Source organism: Lagopus muta, chromosome 11, assembly GCF_023343835.1.
Source record: "Lagopus muta isolate bLagMut1 chromosome 11, bLagMut1 primary, whole genome shotgun sequence".
Classification (NCBI taxonomy): Eukaryota; Metazoa; Chordata; class Aves; order Galliformes; family Phasianidae; genus Lagopus; species Lagopus muta.
Window position 1 is genome coordinate 19,087,758 of NC_064443.1, and position 15,968 is coordinate 19,103,725.

Here is a 15,968-nt window from a genome sequence, read left to right on the forward strand (position 1 = left end):
TACTGATTTACTAAGGTAGAAATTTAGACAGGGAACCACATACAGCACAAGGATCACAGGCAATCCTGCATCATCCATCACTCCCAGCACCATATGCACTGCTGCTGGCACGTGACCAGAGGAGAGCTGGGATCAATGGTGATTTTCAGTGGAACGCATTCCAGGGCCTCGGTGTCCTTCTTGCAGGGAGGCCCAAAACTGAACACAGTACTCACAAGTGCAGCAATAAGCTAGAGCAAAATCTTTAAATAACAACTGTCAAGCAACAAGATGCATACAGAATATATTGGAATTAATAGCGTTCACCCATCTTCCAAAACAAGGTGAACGGTATTGTTTCTTCTGGAAAATCTGTGTTATGCTCATTGGATATTTCGTTTGTTGTATTTGAGCCTTTTGGCAGAAATAAAACATACAAAGTATACTGTTCAGTTTTCAGACACTTCTGCGCTACAGTCAAAAGGAAACGCATTAGGATTCACACAGACTCGTTCTGCTGACCATGAGAAGTGATGCCATATAAATAAAGAGTAACATAATCAGAAATGACAGCTCGAGCACAAATCTTATTACGCAGACGTTGTAAAACAGGCTTATAAAGAAAAAATTCCTAGCATTGGAGATATTTATATGAAGATTGGACAGAGTTACAGAATAGCATGCAGTGAGCAAGCTGTTCAAGCCACATGCCATATGAGAGCAAACAGTGAAGTCCCAAGTATTGCAACTCATTGCTTAATGTCACACAGTGTGTAACCAGAGTGGTTGACCTTGAAACCTGAAATATTTCCTCTTTGTATAATTACTTCAGTAGAAGCAAGCATAAAAGATGCAATGAAATCTGCAATGTTGTACATCAGTATTTAAGGAAAAGCCTGTGCAAATTTCTGTTTGTCCACTGATCTGCTGTAACTAAAGAACAGACTCTTCCTCCAGAATCACTCAGATGTGCTCTCAGAGAGGATGGATGTCATCGGTTGTTTCTATTGATCACATAGTATGCTGTGGCTTTTATAGCACAGCTCTGGGAAACTGAACATCCAGGTTACCTCCTCCTTAATACCAGCTGAACACCCTCAGATTATTATTACTATTATTATTTTACAGCTGATCACACCTCATTATTTCAAATTATCGTTTTTCTAATGAAGCAGCATCTCTTAAATCCAAGCCATGGTTTGTAAGTAAATGATAGGAAATATAGTGTTTTCATCATGTAGAAAAAGACAAACATATTCTTACACGGTCAAGGGGATGGAAAATTGAACAAATAGGAATAAGTGACATAAAATTTGCTTTGACTCAGGTGTATACCACTATTTAATCACAGATATGCAGTCAAATATCTGGTGTATCAGAGTCCCACCATCTTGTTTTCTATAGTTGTAATTCATTAGACATCTGCTCATAGAGCTTTGATTAGCCAGCAAAAAAGAACCAATAACTCCCATTCTTCACTTGAACACATTCCTGCTATGAACAGCCTCAACCAGCCAAACCAAAGACAACTCAGACAACACATTCCAAAAGGAACTGATTCCTGAAAAATCCAGAGGACACATCTGAAGATGACCACTACCAGGTAATGCACAGCTGGTTGACAGAACCATTGGCTGCCTATTTTGAATGAGTAATTCAACCATCCTACGTGTCTCTACAAAGTGGAAGAAATTTCTGGTCAGAAATGGCAGGGTACCAGGCCAGGAAAAGAGATTCAGTTGAAGAGGAAGCAAACTTCACAAGTTCCTCACACAAAATTCTACGGGAAGCTGAACTGATCTTTGTTGATGTTTACTGCACAATTCTTAGCATGATTTTCAAAGCATTATTTTATACACCCAGCCCAAAATACTCATGGCCAGACTGGAACATGTAGAGAATCACAGCCATTATAGATTCAAAAACTGTTGCTTCCAAAGCAATTCATTATCTTATATATGCATAAATGTATATATGCTTTCAACTCTTTGCAAAGAGCCCTAGCCTCAAACAAACCATTACCCCAGGTTTCTCAACACACTGTATTTTCAAATTAATTGCTGACTTTACTGTATTTGCTCTTGGATCCTTTATAGATCTCTCATTTATCTTTATTGGACTTTCTTTCATTTGGCTTCAAAGTTAAATGCCAGACAAGCTAAACTGTATCAGAGAAGTCAGTGCAAAAAGTCTGAATCTTTGGAAAGTATGCTGAATCTCTTGCTGAAAAAGCAGAATATTGTGAAGAAAGATGTGCTCAAGAGCTTGCCTCAAACACTGCTATCTAAGCCTGCTGCCACAGGTGAAACAGTTAGATAAGACTTTCTTACACCTCCAGAATCTGACTCAACAGAACTCTTGTCTGCATGTTATCAAGTTTTGCCAGGCTCCTGGGACTCACAGGAATACATAAAGTACTATGAAATTTGGGAAACAGAAGACTTTGTAAAGCCTCTGAACAGATAGCTGGTGCAGACAGGAATCGTGGTCACAATCATTCTTGGGCATAGAAAACCTGGAGGTGAGCTCAGGCAAGAAAAGAGGCGCTTCATTCCCACTGAAGTGTATTTAATTCACAGATCTTTCATGCTATTTGATTTAATGAAATTATTTTAGCAGCAGATATCATTAGGCTTCATACAGATAGTAAGCTACTTTACATATCCTGCACCTAAACTTGCACAGACACTTCAAATACTTACCATGTCAGACTACAGTATTTGTGCTATTTTCTACACAAAAGATGCAGAGAAGTCCAACTACAACGAGTATTTAGTCCTTCATACCATAAACCTTTTCAATAGTTTGCAGAAGAACCTTCCTCCTCAACCAGCGTGAGGTGAGCAGCGTTCCTGCTGCTCAGATGTTGCAAAGATGAGAAGTCAAATTATTTTGTTCTGAGCTCGCAGAGAAGAAGAACCCAAAATAACTCACATCCACTGCACATGAGAACATCCCACCCAGGTGAAGACAGCAGTGACCTGAGCTACATGCAGGGAATACAGGCAGCGCACTGCCTCTGCTGAATGGGGCTCACGGCTGTGCCCTGCAGTTGAATAAGCACAAGTGAGAAGCATCCAAAAACCCAGAACTGCTCCACGTTATGAGGGGTAACACGTGCAGACAGCACACAGGCAGGGAATCATAAATAAATACTGAGGCAATATTGGATGATTGCAGTTCCTGTCGTACCAGCAGCTGAATCCAGCCAAGGTCCAGGCCCTTGGCTCTGCAAACCAGACAGCTCAGCCTTCAAACTGCCTGCAGGCTGGGACTGTGCTGCAGAAGCCCTTACAAATGGTGATCAGTAGAAACAGAGCCTGTGAGGCTGAAATAGCAAGTGCTGCTCTGCACGCTGCAATTTATGCTGCAATTGGCAGCGCGTGAACCTGCAGTAACAAAGCAACCCTCCAGCACTCAACCAGCAAAGGCAAGGCCCTGAAGTCAGGCAGAGGGGTGCTGCCCATCCACAAACTGCATCTGCTGCATCTCACCTGGCAGCACCTGCACGGGCCAAGGAAACAAACCCACCATTCCAAAACTGGTGTGAGAACGCCTGCTTCGTAGGAAGATTTTAGATTTCCAGGTCTGTTATTTGCTGACGTCCTCTTCAGTTAACTATGTCTAAAGAAATAACTTACAATCTTTTGTTCTGATGAAACTGATGCATTATCAGCGATGTTAGCACATTTGGAGATCAACAGTGCATCAGTGAACTGTGCACCTTATAACTGAATTGTTGCCTTGATATCTTTCAAATATGGGAAAAAAACCACAACCACACACCTAAGAGATCACCCAGCTTTCAGAATACAGCACGTTAACACTAAGCTGAAGTAAACAGTGAGTTAAAAAGACAAAGGCTTTTATCCGTCCTCACTGGATAATGAACAGGAGGACACTAGACTTCTAATCAATATGGATAAGCACAGATGCCTTATTTTCAGTAGTGGTCAGAGACATTTGCCGTTGAACCACTAGAGGGTTTCCTACCATGAAGCCAGAGATGGAATCTAGTGTGGGAATAAATCAGAAAATGACAAAGATCTTTTATATATATATATATATATATATATATATATATATATATATATATATATATATATATATATATATAAAAATACAATAAACAACTTCTCAACAAGGATAACATCTAAACAAAGCTGTGTTCTTTGATACTTATGTGTACTTTGATACCGATGTCTTACACAAGATGCCATATAGCCCCTTACATTAGCCAGCTGGTTAATTTGATATTGCAGTAAAAGTCAGTTATTCCCTAAAAACATCGGCAAAGTGCAACATCACAGGGTGCTTGGCTTTGGTGTTCTTTGGAGTAAGCTCAGTAGGGCAGCCTAGGAACCCCACCAAGTTGCCTTCCAAACACACAATCTTCCTCTACACACTGGAATCAATAACTTTGTTTTCATGAGACCATGGCTTAAAAACTTGGTTTTAACTGAGCTAATATAAAAAAAATCTTGGAGCAAAACTTTTGTCTGCAGCTAAGGTCTAATTAAGTACTAGTGTACTGACCAACCTCTAATTCTATGTACTATCACTCTCCACATTTCCATGGGCTTCTTGTCCTTTGCTGTTAACAATTTCTCTGGATACCATCCTTCAAATTCACTTATACACATGAATGCAAGACTTTGATTCAGCTTGAGGTCAGCCAAGCTTTGCAGGCTTCCAAGGAAAGCCAAACAAGATCTAATTTGTATTTAAAAAGCAAAAGCTATTTTCATCACTCTTTTCCTCTTATGCTTCTGCTCTGTTCAGTGGTCTGCAATGTCCAGCACAATTCTGGATGTATACCTACAGGAAGATCCATCTCCACCAGGAGCAAAGCTTCTAACTCACCATAAGCACTCTGCACATGCTGGCACAAGCAGCTCACCGACTGCAGGACACCCTCCATGCCCTATGAGCCCTTCCTTGCAAGGATTATGCAAACAGCCTCGGCTCAAAGAGTTTACCTTGCGTTACAGTAGTAGATCTAGCTGTGCTAACTCAAGCCTTGTGCATCTCCAGTGTTACTGCAGATCTGCAGAACATTGCATCAGATGAAGAAAATGAGATCTTCCACCTTTTGCACCTGGATCTGCAGAGAGCTGCTGCTCACCATTCCCTCCTGCCACGCTCTGCTGAATCAGGTCCAAAGGAACAACTGGGAAGCGACTGTCACTCCCTCTCCCCCTAAAAGTCCCAATTACAAAATACAGATCAAGGTACACTAGTGCTGCTCACCAAATCTGATTAAAGACTGGAGCAAACAGCTCCTTCATCATCTGTCCCAAGGTGGTAAATACAAACACTGCCAAGAGTTTGTTTTTACTTCTACCACCGGATTAAAATAACACTGCTCCCAAAAAGCACTTCAGGGAATACAGGTTCAGTTACAGGGCTCTGAATCTTCCATGATATACAGATATTATTCGAAGTTTATCTTTATTGAGTTTGAAACACAATGCTGAAAAAGGAAAAAAAAAAAAGTAAAACTTCCATTAAATGAGTCACAGATGGAGCCACTTTAACATGAGACTGCAAACTTACACAGTTGCTCCATTTTAACCTGCCTGATGGCACTCCAAGGAGGAAATAAATGGGCCAAAATTCATGATTAAAAACAAACACCGAAGGAGACATGCAGTCATCCTGCACTACAAGGCCTTTCAGGATATTCTTCTCCTTCAGAGCTCTCATATTTTAGCAGCTCTTTTGATTCTATCATACTCAGTTTCAATCTTTTAATCTCACTTGCACTTGTAAATCAGAATAGCTGGAATAACTCCACTGAAGTTACAGTATAACTGTGCAGCCCCCAGGGACTGCAGAATCTGGCTGTAGATTTCCTTTCCAATTATTTTTTAATCTACTGCATGCAACCTATTTGTGAGCTGTGAACGAATCCTTTACTCCACACAGCTGCAATTTATCGCAACTGATGCTGCATTTTGTCATCACAGTTCCAACTTGCACTTCAGCAGCAAAAAGAAACAGATCTTTCTCCCTGAGCAGCATATCCACTGTCTTGATTGTGAAATCACCTCCAGAGCATCAGATAAGTCACTGAGGTTGCACTGGGTTTGGGTTAAAACACACACAGATCTTCCTGGAGTTACTGCCCATTCTGAGAAGTGGAAAAAGACAAACCCATCTAACTACACATTAACTGACCTATAAACCAAATTGTGAAAATCTTTTGGCTTAAATAAGTATTTTTCTTCTGGCAATGTTAAAACTTATCAATGTAGTGGGGAGACATGCTCCAAACAGGGGCTTCTTGTCACTGCCTGAAGTTCACCTGGTTCAGGCACCATGCATAGACTTCAGTCTGATCCTTCAATATGAGTTGTACTTTTCATGGACATTATAGAATCAGCACTAAAAATGCCTTTAAAAAATTTTAGCAACACCAGAAAGGAAAGCAGATATGTATCTTTCAGCCACCACTGAGTTAATCTTGGATTTCAAAGCACCATTTAAGCTGTCTAGGGGAAATAATTGAGTGGAAATCTGCTTTAAGTACTGTGCTTTGATTTTATCTAGGAATACAGATAATCAATCTCTGGCCTGAAAGCTGTGGATTACAAAACGTACCACAGAAAATGGGAATTTCATTGGCTCAAAAACACACAAAGGGGGCAAGGGTACAGGTGACTTTATGGGGTCTGTTCCCATAAGGACAGGAGCAGGCTGAGATCATCACCAACCCTACACCGCCTCTAGAGAGCCCCCACTGCCCCACACAAGTGACTTCAGACCAAGAATCTGAGCTCTCTTGCCCCACAGTTGGAGCAGAATGCCTCCAGAAACCCCCAGCACTGACCCCATTTCTCTGAAGGTGGCAGAGCCCAGCATCTGCTCTGCATTTGCCATTCACATCCTCACCAGTGCTGTAAGGCTGAGAAAGGCCCAAGAGCTCAGGGTGCTTTTGTAAGCAGTCTTGTACAAAGAGACCACATCTCACTGCGGTGCTTTTTTGTCTCAAGCAAAACGTCTGAGCTCTCAGGGATCCATCCATAGCCCCATACAACCCCATTTCCCTCCTCCTGCTCTCGCTGCCACAAAAGGCAGTTCTGAGTGCACACAGCTGTTAACACCCCTGCCAAAATCCACACTGGGGAGCCTGCTTCCCATTGATAAGATACCACACCACACCTCCTCTTATCCTCCTACCTGCCCTCAGATGCTGGCTGCCACCATCTGTTGCAGTTAGCACAGGGGATGCTCCCACATCATCAGCTGGAGATGGAGTCCTGCCACATCCATGCACGCTCTGCCTTACACACACTCTGGACGTGTGACAAACTTTGTGAACTTCAATATTCAACTCTTTCCAATACTAAAGAGGCTTTTGAAAGTCTTTCTCTTCAAAAAAAAAACCTCTCGGCCACTTTTTTTTTTTTTATTATTAAATAGCTTTTTCCTTACTTTTCAATGTAATAAAATACGTTATTCAGGAGCCAACGAGTTGTCAGGTTTTATGTTATGATAATCTTCTCAAGCATCCAATTTTATTCTGCTTTTTTCCCCTTCTTGCTGTCACTCACATTCTGGTCTTTCACAAAAGAAATGTCTGAATACATTAATTACCACTTGTTAGACCTCCATAGAGTTAATGTTATTGAGGAAATCAAATCACTTGGAAAATAACTGAAGAGAAACAGTCACTGGTATTGCAGAATTTTTATGCAGTACACTTCAAAGCTAGAGCTTTGCAAGACAACAAGAATGATTATCACAGAGAATGAAAAAAAATCCAAATACAACTTGATCTTCCACCCTCAGAATGTTTTCCGAATGCATTACAGTACATATTTCCTACCCCAGAAAGAACAGTTGAACTCTTTTCACATATTACCTTTTTTGTGGTGTAATTACAAATGCCAGTTCTGAAACTGCCATGCAGGAATGTTGGGAAGCGGGAAGAGACCTGGTTCCACATCCCTGTTCACTCAAACTTCACCACCAACGCCAGCAGTTCCGTATGAGAATCCCTGGGGCAACCAACACAGAAGCTGACACAGCCACCCTCAGCAGGGCTCACAGCTTCACCACACTCAGCACACACCTAACTGCCATTTCCGTCAACGAGGACCATTTTCACAAACTGATGCCTTTGATACTTCACAAATAACAGCAACAATTTGGTTGAAGAACAAATTCCCACCTGCCCACCCGCACGAAGGAGCAACTGCAGGTTCTGTATGTGGCTGACCGAGGCAAGCAGCTCTGCAGAAATTCCTACAGCTCTGAAGGCTGCACTGCTAATGAAATGTGATTTCACTGAATAAAGGAAGCATTATCAAGATTATGCAGAATCCTCACGCACAGAAGTAGCCAAATGCTTCCCAAACCTAAACTCTGTTATCTTTCTACCTTAAAGGCACTTAATTTTTTTTGCATTTAAATGAATAGCCATTCATACACAAGAAACTGTATTAGTAGTGGGAAATGACAATGAAATCTTCCCAGTATTGAAGAAGTCACCTGAAAAGGCAAACAAAAACAAGAACACTTTTGGCTGATGGTGAGCACTGATCTAATCTACTGCCTCCTGAAGGTAAGGCTTTGTTGGTTGGCCCTGCTGAAGATCTACCAAAAGTAATTTGAAAAATAGCTTCTTATGCACTGAGATTTTATCAGTATTTCTAGCATTTAAGTTCTCATAGAAATGCCATCGATGCAAGAAATTTGAGTCACGCACAGCATTTATTAACCCTGCAGCACTGACAAAATGGATGAATAAGGTTAAAATACACATGGCTCCACTCATCTTATGGATACTAACAGCACCAGTGTGAGCCCACAAACCCTCAGTCACCAGGGAGCAGCAGCCTGGTGCTCAAACCTCACCATTCACCATGGGGGAAAGCCATGATTTCCCCATCAGGGCACTATCTTCACAAAGCACGTTTGAATTTTCATCTTGGAGCTGATATATTAGAAAACAAATGCAGCTGTTTCTTCAAACAGCCTAAAAGTCATCACTCATCATACAGATCTCTCATGCTGCTTTCCTTCTCATTTTGAAGGAGAAAAAAAAGGAGGGGGAAGGAAGGGCAAAGCTTAAGTTCCTGGCTTCCTTTACACTTAAGATCTACAGAGCATGATTCCAAAATAGCAAGCTGAAACACACACACAAAAACCTCTCCTCATGGACCTCCTTTGTCTTCCTTTTCAATAATGTCCCAAGGGGAAGAAAGTAGAACGCCTGTAAGTGCTCAAGCTCAATTTGTTCTTTGCAGCAAAATATCTGAGAAGACATACGAAGAAATTCAATAAGCATTCCTTGCCCTTAGAAGAGAACAATTTAAGGCACTGTGGAGTCTTCTACTTCAATAGCAAGTGCCTTTAAAACCCACAGAACCAAGTTCTAAGAAACGATAAAAGCAGCTGATCATCCCTCCTCCCAGAAGGGCTGTAACCAGTTCAGACATGGCCCCACGACAGAGCAGCCATGGTCCCAACCCAATGGCTCTGAGTGACGAGCAGGGTGACCTGAGGGTGCACAGCCCCTTGTGCCCCCAGGAGCAGAACAACCCGGGCTGAGCAGCTGGCAGAGGGCTGGGGCACGCAGGTTAAACCGTACCAACAGGAATCAACAGAGCTTTGGGAAGCCCGCATCGTTCCAAGCACGTAGTAGTAACCTTAAAACAGCCTGTCTGGGCTCTCTTGACCTGCCTGACACAGATTTCTGATGCGTACATTTGTGGTTGGTATCTTTTTATTTTCTATGAGGCCGTAGTGGGTGACAGCAAGGCTGAGACAGGACAGCTGTTAGATGGGTGTGCTGAGGGCCGGCAGCGGTGATGGTGGTGAAAGATGGGCTTGTGGGACAGACACTGTGCTTCTGGAGCACCTCCTGGGAATGGATGCACTCAGAACACCCTGAATGAAGGCAACAGCACAGCCAGACTTGATGTCCTTCCTGCAGCATGCCCTTTAGATGACAGCTTGTTCCCTCTCCAGCTCTCCCAATCATAGCACTGCTATACTTAGAATTCCCACTTTCTTCCTTGCTGCTGTTTCTATTAAAGCACAGCTACCTCAGGGTGATGAGAAACAAAAGCAGAATAACAATGAGGAGCAAACAGTCTCAAAATCCAGCTAGATCTGGGAGGTCCTTCACACCACCAGTATTACATAAAGAACAAGGATCTGCTCAAAGCAGAAAATCATTACTCAATAACTTAAAAGTCAAAAGCACATCTAAAGTCACCCAACAGGTCAGTGACACAGCTGGGGGAAGCACCCAACTCTCTGTTAAGGAAAATTACTTAATATGAGCCCACAAAAAGGTTAACTGTATCCCAGACCAGCTTTACCCAAGATATTAACAGCAGCAAGAATTAAACAGGGAACAACATTCTCCATTACTGCTGTATTACTATTGCCCAATTCTTCACTATGATCAAATGCACTGCTCTCCAGGAACTGGGGGGATTACTGAGTAAATTGGCATCAAAATGGATCACCCAACTGAACTGAACAGATGTCAAACAGCCATTAGCATTACAATGATTAGTAAACTCAAATTACATGTTATGGGTTTAGAGTCTTAGATTAAGTGTTAACCTGTCTTAATTAAATTGCATCTCAATAATTGATTTTACAGTGATGAACTGTAAATAACAAATTGCAGATGATCTCAGGGTTTTGTTTGTCTTTTATCTAGCAAGATAATGTAAACCAAGCTTTGCATGGTGCATACCTCCTGGTCTGCATTCCTTTTGCTAGGGCCTGCTTGCCATGCTTCTGTTACTTCAACATGCAACTTTCTTTGAGCTTTACAAGCACATTTAACCACTGCTGCTGTTTTTCCTCTTGAACTCATGGAAGTTACAGCTGGCTAATTGCAAGTCAGGCGGTACCCAGTGGCTGATGCTTATAACTGATGCCTTCTCTTCAGTGTAAAATTTCTTTCTGTGAGAGGCACAACCATTTGTTCCCCCAGTGAAGCAGCAGGCATGGCAGAGTAGAAGTCCCATTCACACAAATGCAGCTTGTGCAGAGATACTGAGCACGCACAGCATGACAGGACTGGGGCCAATGAAGCAGTCTATGGCAAAGTAATCATAATATTGTGCAGATTTACCCTTGGTGTTGCACTGAGCACAACTTCAATTTAAATAGAGCAACAGAATTATAAGTTTTACTTTCAAAGACCTCTGTGAGTTACTTAAATCACTTCTTCATGGCTGAGTCATGACAGCAACTCACAGGAAAGGAAGACCGCCTGCCCCCCGCTTAGAAAGGCGAGCAGACTTGTTCATTCATTGGATGCTCAGCTCATTTTCCCCTTACCTTAATTTTGCAACCCAAAGCGTCTGAAATTAAAATAGGACAAGGCCACAAGGCTGCACTGCACAAGGCAAAGATGATCATGGGGATGAAGGGCCCAAAAAAGCCTGAAAATTAAAAACCATGATGTGAAAGTGTACAGCACTGAGGAGCCTCATAACCACGAAGACCTGAAATGCGCATTCATAATTGCTTGATGAAGCACGATTAAGACAGATTGGTCTGATTTTCTGCAGTGTGACCATTAACCCTTCATACACACATCTTGAAGTGTCACAGACAACCATCCGACCACAGCTCAGATGGCTGCACAGCCGTAACCCCAGATGGGCAAACTGTGCCACCATAAAGATGACAACCCTGACAAGTAACTTCTGTCTCCAGGAAACTGCAGCTGTTGCACAGTTAGTTTTCAAGTAGGGTTACAAATCCAGCAGTCAGCTTGACTGTGCCAGAACCTTTCTGTACAGCCACTGCCATATGGCACCCTGCATTCATCACAGAAAGGCAAATTGTGTCAGCCAACCTCTTGCTCGTAGGCAGAGGTGCTGTGCAGCTTTGGAGGAAGGGATGCAAAGCTGCTTGGAGCATCTCCTGCAGCAGTCTGTCCTGGAGATGGCCTTCATCACACTGATCATTTGAAATACTTGTCTGCTGCCCACCTGACATTGCTGGGTGGGATACTGATTTGTGCAAAGGAATCCTACTTCTCAACAAACCACCTTCCAGAACAGCTTACAACAGAAACACAAGCTGGAAGACATACTGTAGGAGGAAAACTCTTCTATGCAGGAAATACTTTTCTTCTGAGAGGACCACAGCAATTGAAAATACTGCATTGTACCTCCATTTGGCTTGTAACTTAGCAAGAGCTCATGTTGCTAAGTTTTATTTCTGATAAAGGACTCTTACAATGAGCAGTGTCAGGCAGCCTTAGCAAGAGGCAGCGCTATCAGAGCTGCCATATAACCTCTGCGATAACACAGGCATGCTCTGAGTATATTATCTCTTCCTTAGAACAACAGACTAATTATTCATCTGCTATTAGTGTTCCTTTTCCCTGCAGCAGAAGTCTCAAAGTAAGCCTCAGAATCTCATTTTTCTGCACTTGCAAACAGCAGGAGCAAGTCTAGCAAATTATTACAGAAGGCACCTCTGTGGAAGAGGCAGCACAAGCAGAACTCCATTAGCAGACCTTGAACCACCTTCTCCTCATAATACAAGAACAGTAAAAAAACTCCTGTCACAAGCTGTTATGGAAAGCAAGTCATTTTCTTTTCTTCCCTTAAATGATTTACTCTATTATTCCAAATCTTTCCATTGTTTTTTCTCTTGAGCTCACACACAACTCCTCACCAGCATTGTATTTGCAGTAGTTGGCTACGGCACCACCGCAATGACTCAGGAGGAGATAGAACACAGTAATTGAAAAGGGCAGGCCAGAATTGTGCCCAAAGAGATTGCAGGGATCCCATCAGCACAAACCAGAACTGAGTGTCAGTCCCCCTGCCCAGATGCTCCTGCTCTGGTGTCACCTGGACTCCTCATCTTTTGTTTTTAGTTATTAGTCATGTCATACTGCTGGAGTTTGTCAGCAATTTTAGCAAGCCCAAATACCAGGTAGAAAAAAAAAGCAGCACTTTTCCTCTTCTCCCATTTATGCATTGGAACCCAGTGGCTGACAGTTTTCCCTTTTTTGTTTCAAGTTATTATAACCAAGCTTGCAGGTTTTCAGAGACTGGTTGCTCCTGACATTACACAACAAGCCTCACTTGCCATTACAACACAACACAATCCCCCCACCTCTCCTGTGTTAGCAGCATTGTGCAAGATGATGGGCATCATTTCTTGCCATGTGGAAAGGAGGGCAACTGGAAGGTCATCTCCATGCTATAGCTGAACCTCAAGCAGAACTCCCTAGTAGAAAACTAAGCAGGCTTCCCAAGCTCCTTAACAACTAATTTCCTGCCCATTACTGAACATCTCACACACCAGTTTCTGTACAGCTTGTAGAGATCTGCACACAAAGACAGGCCTGAGGTCACTGCCCAGCTCCAAGGCGCCCATCAGCCACAGGCTGAGGTCAGTGGGCAGAGCAGAGCACATCATGCTGAGGTTCCTTGCACTTCCAATGAGCTGCAGAGATTTCTGCTGGCCAGGTGGGTCTGCTCTCAGCTGCTCCTGCCAGCACACCACGTGTTGGCTTTAGAGAATGAGCTTTGGGCTGAAAGTGCCTCTGAGGCACCAAGAAGACATGCCTGAGTATCTCACTGCTTCTCCAGCAAGAGCTTCACACCGTGTATCAGGGCAAAATCTGGCTTCCCAGAATGCTGAGATTATATCCTGCAATGAACTGCTCTGCTTTGGGAGTAGTGGGGCTTATCTGCTTGCTTACAGTTGTACAGTCCTGTTTTTATCTTGTCATATTACAGTTATTAATCATGCTTGCAGTAAAGAACAAGCACTCAGTAATCTTACTTAGGAAGAAAACAGATCTTTGATTCAGACCATTGTTAGGTTGCTGGACTGTGACAGCTTCCATCCTACAGGTTGTTTGTAGGATGTTTCTCCTGCATTCTATCCTAAACCCCTTTCATACACCTCCAGCAGAATCAATCCTCTTTGCCCCGGGCCCCAGTAGGTACAGTGAGTCTGTGCAGTTTGCTCAGTAATGGCACATTACCACCAAGAGCAACTGCCATTACACAATTAAGTGGCATACAAGGCAATATGAATTTGTTTTAATACATTTCCCCTGTTTAATGTCCTTGTTCATCACGTCACTTCCACTGCACTAGCACTACAGCAAAACAAGAGACCTCCATGCCCACTGCATCCCAGTACTGCTGATTAAAACCACCAAATTCACCTTTCCTAATCCACACCTTTAGCCATTAAGCAGCCAGAACATTCTTGCTCAGCTCAGAGACCTCAGTTCTTGACCTTTGCTCTCAGTGCTGAAAATTCAGAAGCTCTGTTGTGCAAACAAGCACTCTGCATACAGGTTTCCTGGGCTTGGACGAAGACTTTATTAGATCTGAGCTGGCAAAGCCTGTTTATGCTCCGCTCAACTCCTCTCAGCAATTACAATTCTTCCCTAGCATGAATGTCTTTATCATTTTGCATTTCCCAGCTGAGTACATGCTCATCACACAGCTCTTCTTTGTTTATTCTGCTCCGAATTTCTGCGCCGTTGTATTTTGTCCCCCAATACACATTTCTTGTTTCTAATGAGTAAGTGTTGAATACTGCCTCTTGTACAACAAACAAGGGCTGATCCTCAGGTGGCGTGAGGCTAAAATCAGCAACTGCACCCATTTATACCCGCTTGCAATCTAGCAGATAATGCTGCTATGTCATATTCATCATGGGTCTGATTCAGAGTCCATCAGAGGCTATGGTGAGTCTCTCAAGTACCTACAGGATGCACACCCACTAGCTGTGGTTTCAGCAGAAGGCTCAGGAGAGCAGCAGAGCAGTCCTGGAGCCACCTGAGACAGCATAAAAGTTGATAACATGCCCTGGGTTAGACATCACAAGATGAAGAGGACAGTTTAATTGAAAATGGCACTCCTGCAGCCGCAGCACCCTGCCCTCCCTTCCCCTCAGTACCACACATCACCCCTCACGAGGGCTGCAGAGAAGGTGAGCACAGCCTTCCATCCTCCTACAGCCTTATTTTGTGGGGAGAACACAACGTTAAAGGCACAGAGGAAGCATGAACTGCATCCAATTATTATTTTTGTAAACAGTAACAAAAAACTACGGAGATCTTGTGCTCCACCAGTGCCTCTGTGATAAATAAGGCAACTGGAGAGTAGACTTCAAATCACTCAGAAGGCATTTCAACCCATAGATGAAATCTGCTTTTGTTTAGAGTTTCACATCAATCATTCACAACAGGTTATTTACCTGCCATTATATATGCAGATGTGGTGGATTAAAGGTATCATAAAAATTAAGCCTCCACAGATTAAACACCTTTGATTGTGAGAGATTGCATCCCCTGTTTGTTTTTAATTAGGAATCTGGATTGTTAACGCATAATATCCTGTTGCTATCCCTCCACAGAATAATAAGCAAGTCTTCCTGCTATGACTAAGCATTTGAAACACCAAGTAGCATACAACTTGATATCTGAGCATGTTAACATTAAAGCCGGATGTTCTCACTCGCTCTTATTTTACACCATCCACCACTCAAACTCCCACTGCAATCATTAATTGGTTTCACTTAAGGAAAAAAGAAAACTAATAGTGCTGACATCACCCATTCACATATTTTCTCTCATCTCAGAGGATCTCGCTAAGTTTTATACTCCTACCCCTCCCATGCTGATCTCCTGTAGTAACTTACCAGAAGGAACTGCATGGCTGAGCACAAACCAGGACTAAACCCAACGGCTGGCATCCCCACCTTGCTCTGAATGGGTGCAAATGTTTAGCAAGTTACAAGGAGAATACAATGGGTCTACAAATGGACCACAAGGGCTTTGCAATTTTATCAGAATCCCCCAGTTTCACTCTCTGGACAGAAAAGCCAGTTGTGGTCTTACCAAAAGTGCCCATCTCCAGCACTCTGCCTGCAGGGCAGGCACAGACCCACAAAGCACACAGCAGCAGGCAGTGCCAACACAGTCACCAGGAGCACACCTGACAAAGCTGCACGGCTTCTGAGCA